This window comes from Somniosus microcephalus, chromosome 4 (assembly GCF_052327205.1).
Source record: "Somniosus microcephalus isolate GS21.2 chromosome 4, FLI_Smic_1.0, whole genome shotgun sequence".
In the NCBI taxonomy this organism is placed as follows: Eukaryota; Metazoa; Chordata; class Chondrichthyes; order Squaliformes; family Somniosidae; genus Somniosus; species Somniosus microcephalus.
In genome coordinates, this window is record NC_140990.1 from 82,802,723 (window position 1) to 82,808,293 (window position 5,571).

Consider the following 5,571-nt stretch of genomic DNA (forward strand, 5'->3'; position numbering starts at 1 on the left):
GCTGCACTCCTCCCAAGGCCAACATATCCTTCCCAAGGTCTGGTGCCCAGAACTGCTCTCAGTACCCCAGCTGTGGTCTAACCAGGGCTTTGTATAGCTGTAGTGTAACTTCTACCCACTTGTATTCTAGTCCTCGAGATATAAAGGCCAGCATTCCATTAGCTTTTTTGATTATTTTCTGTACCTGTTCATGACATTTTAATGATCTATGTACCTGGATCCCCAAGTCTCGTTGGACCTCCACTGTTTCTCGATTTTCACCATTTAGAAAGTACTCTGTTTTATCCTTTTTAGGTCCAAAGTGGATGCCCTCACATTTGCCTACATTGAAATCCATTTGCCACAGTTTTGCCCATTCACTTAATGTATTAATATTGCTCTAATTTTATGCTTCCATCTACACTGCTTACAATGCCACCTATCTTTGTGTCATCGGCAACTTGGATATGTGGCTTTCTATCCCATCATCTAAGTCATTAATAAATACGGTGAATAGTTGAGGCCCCAACACAGATCCTTGCTGGACAGCGTTAGTCACATCCTGCCAATTAGAGTCCCTGCCCATTATCCCCACTCTCTGTCTCCCGCTACTCAGCCAATTCCATGGGCTTCAACTTTAGCTAACAGACTCTTATAAGGGACTTTATTAAATGCCTTCTGGAAGTCCATATAAATAACATCCATAGACATTCCCCTGTCTACTTCAATCACCTCTTCAAAATATTCAATCAGGTTTGTCAGACATAACCAACCTTTCACAAATCCATGCTGGCTCTCTCTAATCTGCTGAAAATTTTCAAGGTGTTCAGTCACCCTGTCCTTAATTATAGACTCTAGTAATTTCCCAACAACAGATGTTAGGCTAACTGGTCTCTAATTCCCTGGTTTCCCTCTCTCACCATTCTGAAATAGCGGAGTGACATGTGCAATTTTCAAATCTGATGAAATGGTTACCAAATCGAGAGAACTTTGGAAGATTATAGTTTGGGCATCTGCAATGTTCTCACCTACTTCCTTTAAAATCCTGGCTTGGAAACCATCTGGTCCTGGGGATTTGTTACTCTTTAGTGCCATTATTTTCTTCATTACTGTTATTTTGGTGAGTCCCCGTCCCTGATTCAATATTAGTTCCCTTGGGATGTCTGGCCTGCTATCCTCTTCCACTCTGTCAATACTGACACAAAATAATTATTCAACATGTCCGCCTTTTTATTATCATTTACAATGTCACCATTATCAGTTTTCAAGGGGCCCACATTGCTCCTGACCCTCTTTTCCTCAGATAATTGTAATAAAAATGGTGTTGATTTTGATAATCCTTACAAGTTTCTTTTCATACTCCCTTTTTGTAGCTCTTACTGTCTGTTTTGTCACCCTTTGTTGTTCTTTGTATTTCTCCCAATCACCATGATTTGTGCTATTTATTGTATTTCTATGTACTTGTTCTTTTAGTTTGATGTTGTCCCTTCTCTCTTTAGTCGTCCATGGCTGGGGTTTTTAGGTAAGTAGAGCTCTTGCCCCTCGGGGGTAGAAGCTGCTTCTGTATCACCGTAAATTATTTTTTGAACATCTCCCTCTGATCATCTGTTGTTTTACCCATTAACAGATTTCCCCAGTTTACTGTGGACAGTCTCTGTCTCATCCTGTTGAAGTTGCCCTGAACTAACACTAGAATCTTAGTAGCTGTTTTGCATTTCTCCCTTTCAAACATAATGTGGAACTCGATCATATTATGATCGCTGTTAGATAAATGTTCACTCACAGTGAGGCTGTTCACTAAATCTGGTACATTCCTAAATCTAATATGGCCTGCTCCCTTGTTGGTTCTAGAACATATTGTTGCAGAAAATCATCCTGAACACACGTGAGAAATTCACCTGAGAAGACGATAGAGACCAAAGTGCCGTTTGCCCCTCTCAGTGTGGCCCTGAAGGACTGTGTCCAGGCTGAAGTTCTGTTCCTGCCGTACGATCCTCCCCCAGATTGTCCTTTCTGAGCTACAGCCAGGTGATGCTAAACACTCAGGTGGGAAAGAGAAAAATCTACAACAATGTGTTTAACACAAAGCTGATTTATTTGACATCCATCCAGAATATTAAACTCCAGCCCAGTTATTGAGGTTATTAAGATCAGCAGAAACAAACCCCAACTGTCAGAATGAACATGGTTCAGGCCTGGATGTAGAATTTCAAATTCAGTTTGAGGGTGAGAAACTTGGGTCTGAAACTAGTGTCCTGAACTTAAATAAAGGCAATTACAAGGGTATGAGGACAGAGTTGGCTAAAGTGGACTTGGAAAATAGATTGAAGGGTAATACAGTCGATCAGCAGTGGCAGACATTTAAGGAGATATTTCATAAATCTCGGCAAAAGTATATTCCAGTGAGAAAGAAAGGCTCTATGAGATGGATGCCCCACTAAGGAAGTTAAGGATGGTATCAAATTGAAAGAAAAGGCATACAATGTTGGGAAGGTTAGTGGTGGGCCAGAGGATTGGGACATTTTTAGAAACCAGCAAAGGATGACTAAAAAAATTATAAAGAAAGAGTAGATAGAGTATGAGAGTAAAGTAGCAAATAATATAAAAACAGACAGTAAGAGCTTCTACAGGTATATAAAAAGGAAGAGAGTAGCTAAAGTAAACGTTGGCCCCTTAGAGGATGAGACTGTGGAATTAATAATGGGAAATAGAAAAAAGGTAGAGACTCTAAACAATTATTTTGGATCGGTCTTCATGGTAGAAGACACTAAAAACATCCCAATAAAAATAGATAATCGAGGGGCTATAGGGAGGGAGGAGCTTAAAACAATCTCTATCATTAGAGAAAAAGTACTAGGCAAACTAATGGGGCTAAAGGCCGACAAGTCCCCTGGACCTGATGGCCTGCATCCTAGGGTCTTAAAAGAAGTGGCTGCCGAGATAATGGATGCGTTGGTTGTAGTCTAACAAAATTCCCTAGAATCTGGAGAGATCCCAGTGGATTGGAAAACCGCAAATGTAACGCCACTATTCAAGAAAGGAGGGAGACAGAAAGCAGGAAACTATAGGCCAGTTAGCCTAACATCTGTCATTGGGAAAATGCTGGAGTCCTTCATTAAGGAGGTAATAGCAGGACATTTAGAAAATCATAAGGCAATTAAACAGAGTCAACATGGTTTTATGAAAGGGAAATCGTGTTTGACAAATTTGCTAGAGTTCTTTGAGGATGTAACAAACAGGGTGGATAAAAGGGAATCAGTTGATGTGGTGTATTTGGATTTCCAGAAGGCAATCGATAAGGTGCCACATAAAAGGTTACTGCACAAGTTAAGAGCTCACGGGGTTGGGGGTAATATATTGACATGGAGAGTGGAGTGGCTAACTAACAGAAAGCAGAGAATCAGGATAAATGGGTCATTTTCCGGTTGGCAATCAGTAACTAGTGGGGTACCACAGGGATCAGTGCTGGGGCCTCAACTATTTACAATCTATATTAATGACTTGGATGAAGGGACCGAATGTACTGCAGCCAGATTTGCTGATGATACAAAGATAGGTGGGTTAGCAAGTTGTGAGGAGGACACAAGGAGTCTGCAAAGGGGTATAGACAGGTTAAGTGAATGGGCAAACATTTGGCAGATGGAGTGTAATGTGGGAAAATGTGAGATTATCCAATTTGGAAGGAAAAATGAAAAAGCAAATGATTATTTAAATGGAGAGAGATTACAAAATGCTGCGGTACAAAGGGATCTGGGGGTCCGAGTACATGAAACACAAAGTGAGCATGTAGGGACAGCAAGTAATTAGGAAGGCTCATGGAATGTTGGCCTTTATTGCAAAGGGAATGGAGTATAAATGTAGAGAAGTTTTGATGCAACTTTACAGGGCGCTGGTGAGACCGCACCTGGAGGCAGTGCAGAGAAGGTTCACTAAGTTGATTCCTGGGATGAAGGGGTTGACGTATGACGAAAGGTTGAGCAGGTTGGGCCGATACTCATTGGAGTTTAACAGAATGAGAGGTGATCTTATTGAAACATATAAGATTCTGAGGGGGATTGACAGGGTGGATGCTGAGAGGATGTTTCCCCTGGTGAGGGAATCTAGAACTAGGGGGCATAGTTTCAGAATAAGGGGTCACCCATCATGGAGATTAGGAGGAATTTCTTCTCTCAGAGGGTCAGGAATCTTTGGAATTCTCTACCCCGGAGAGCTGTGGAGGCGGAGTCACTGAATATATTCAAGGTGGAGATTGACAGATATTTGAACTACAAGGGAGTGAAGGGGTGTGGGGAGAGAGCGGGAAAGTGGTGTTGAGGCCTAGATTGGATCAGCCTTGACCTTATTGAATGGTGGAGCAGGCTCGAGGAGCCGACTGGCCCACTCCTGCTCCTGTTTCTTATGTTCTTATATTAACAGCAGCAATAACAGCAGAATCCAACCCCTGTAGTCATATCTGAACTCGCTGGTGTGCCAGCAGGTTGGATGACTGAGTGAATCCCTTCCCACACACGGAGTAGGTGAATGGCTGCTCCCCAGTGTGAACTCGTTGGTGTGTCCGCAGGCTAGATTGCCGAGTGAATCCCTTCCCACACACGGAGCAGGTGAATGGCCTCTCCCCAGTGTGAACTCGCTGGTGTGTCCGCAGGTGGCATGACTGAGTGAATCCCTTCCCACACACTGAGGTGAACAGCCTCTCCCCGGTGTGGCAAAAGGTCAGATGACTGAGTGAATCTCTTCCCACACACAGAGCAGGTGAACGGCCTCTCCCCAGTTTGAAGTCGCTGGTGTGTCCACAGGTGGCATGACTGAGTGAATCCCTTCCCACACACGGAGCAGGTGAATGGCCTCTCCCCGGTGTGAACTCGCTAGTGTGTCAAAAGGTCGGATGAGTGAGTGAATCCCTTCCCACACACGGAGCAGGTGAATGGCCTCTCCCCAGTGTGAACTCGCTGGTGTGTCCGCAGGTGGCATGACTGAGTGAATCCCTTCCCACACACTGAGGTGAACAGCCTCTCCCCGGTGTGGCAAAAGGTCAGATGACTGAGTGAATCTCTTCCCACACACAGAGCAGGTGAATGGCCTCTCCCCAGTGTGAAGTCGCTGGTGTGTCCACAGGTGGCATGACTGAGTGAATCCCTTCCCACACACGGAGCAGGTGAATGGCCTCTCCCCGGTGTGAACTCGCTAGTGTGTCAAAAGGTCGGATGAGTGAGTGAATCCCTTCCCACACACAGAGCAGGTGAACGGCATCTCCCCACTGTGAACTCGCTGATGTGCCAGCAGGTGGGATGACAGAGTGAATCCCTTCCCACACATGGAGCAGGTGAACAGCCTCTCCCCGGTGTGACTGCGTCAATGAATTTCCAGCTGGGATGGGTAATTGAATCCCATCTCACAGTCCCCACATTTCCAGGGTTTCTCTATGGTGCAGGTGTCCTTGTGTCTCTCCAGGTTGATCGGTTGAAGCCTCGACCACACACAGAACACGTGTACGGTTTCTCCCCGCTGTGAATGGTGTGATGTTTTTTCAGGCTGTGTAACTGGTTAAAGCTCTTTCCACAGTCAGTGCACTGGAACACTCTCACTCGGGTC

At 44.6% G+C, this 5,571-nt stretch overlaps 1 pseudogene; it reads right to left on the minus strand.

The window, feature by feature from the left end:
- Positions 1-3,314: 3,314 nt before the first annotated feature.
- Positions 3,315-5,295, minus strand: LOC147119372 (uncharacterized; annotated as a pseudogene).
- Between the last annotated feature and the right edge of the window lie 276 nt (positions 5,296-5,571).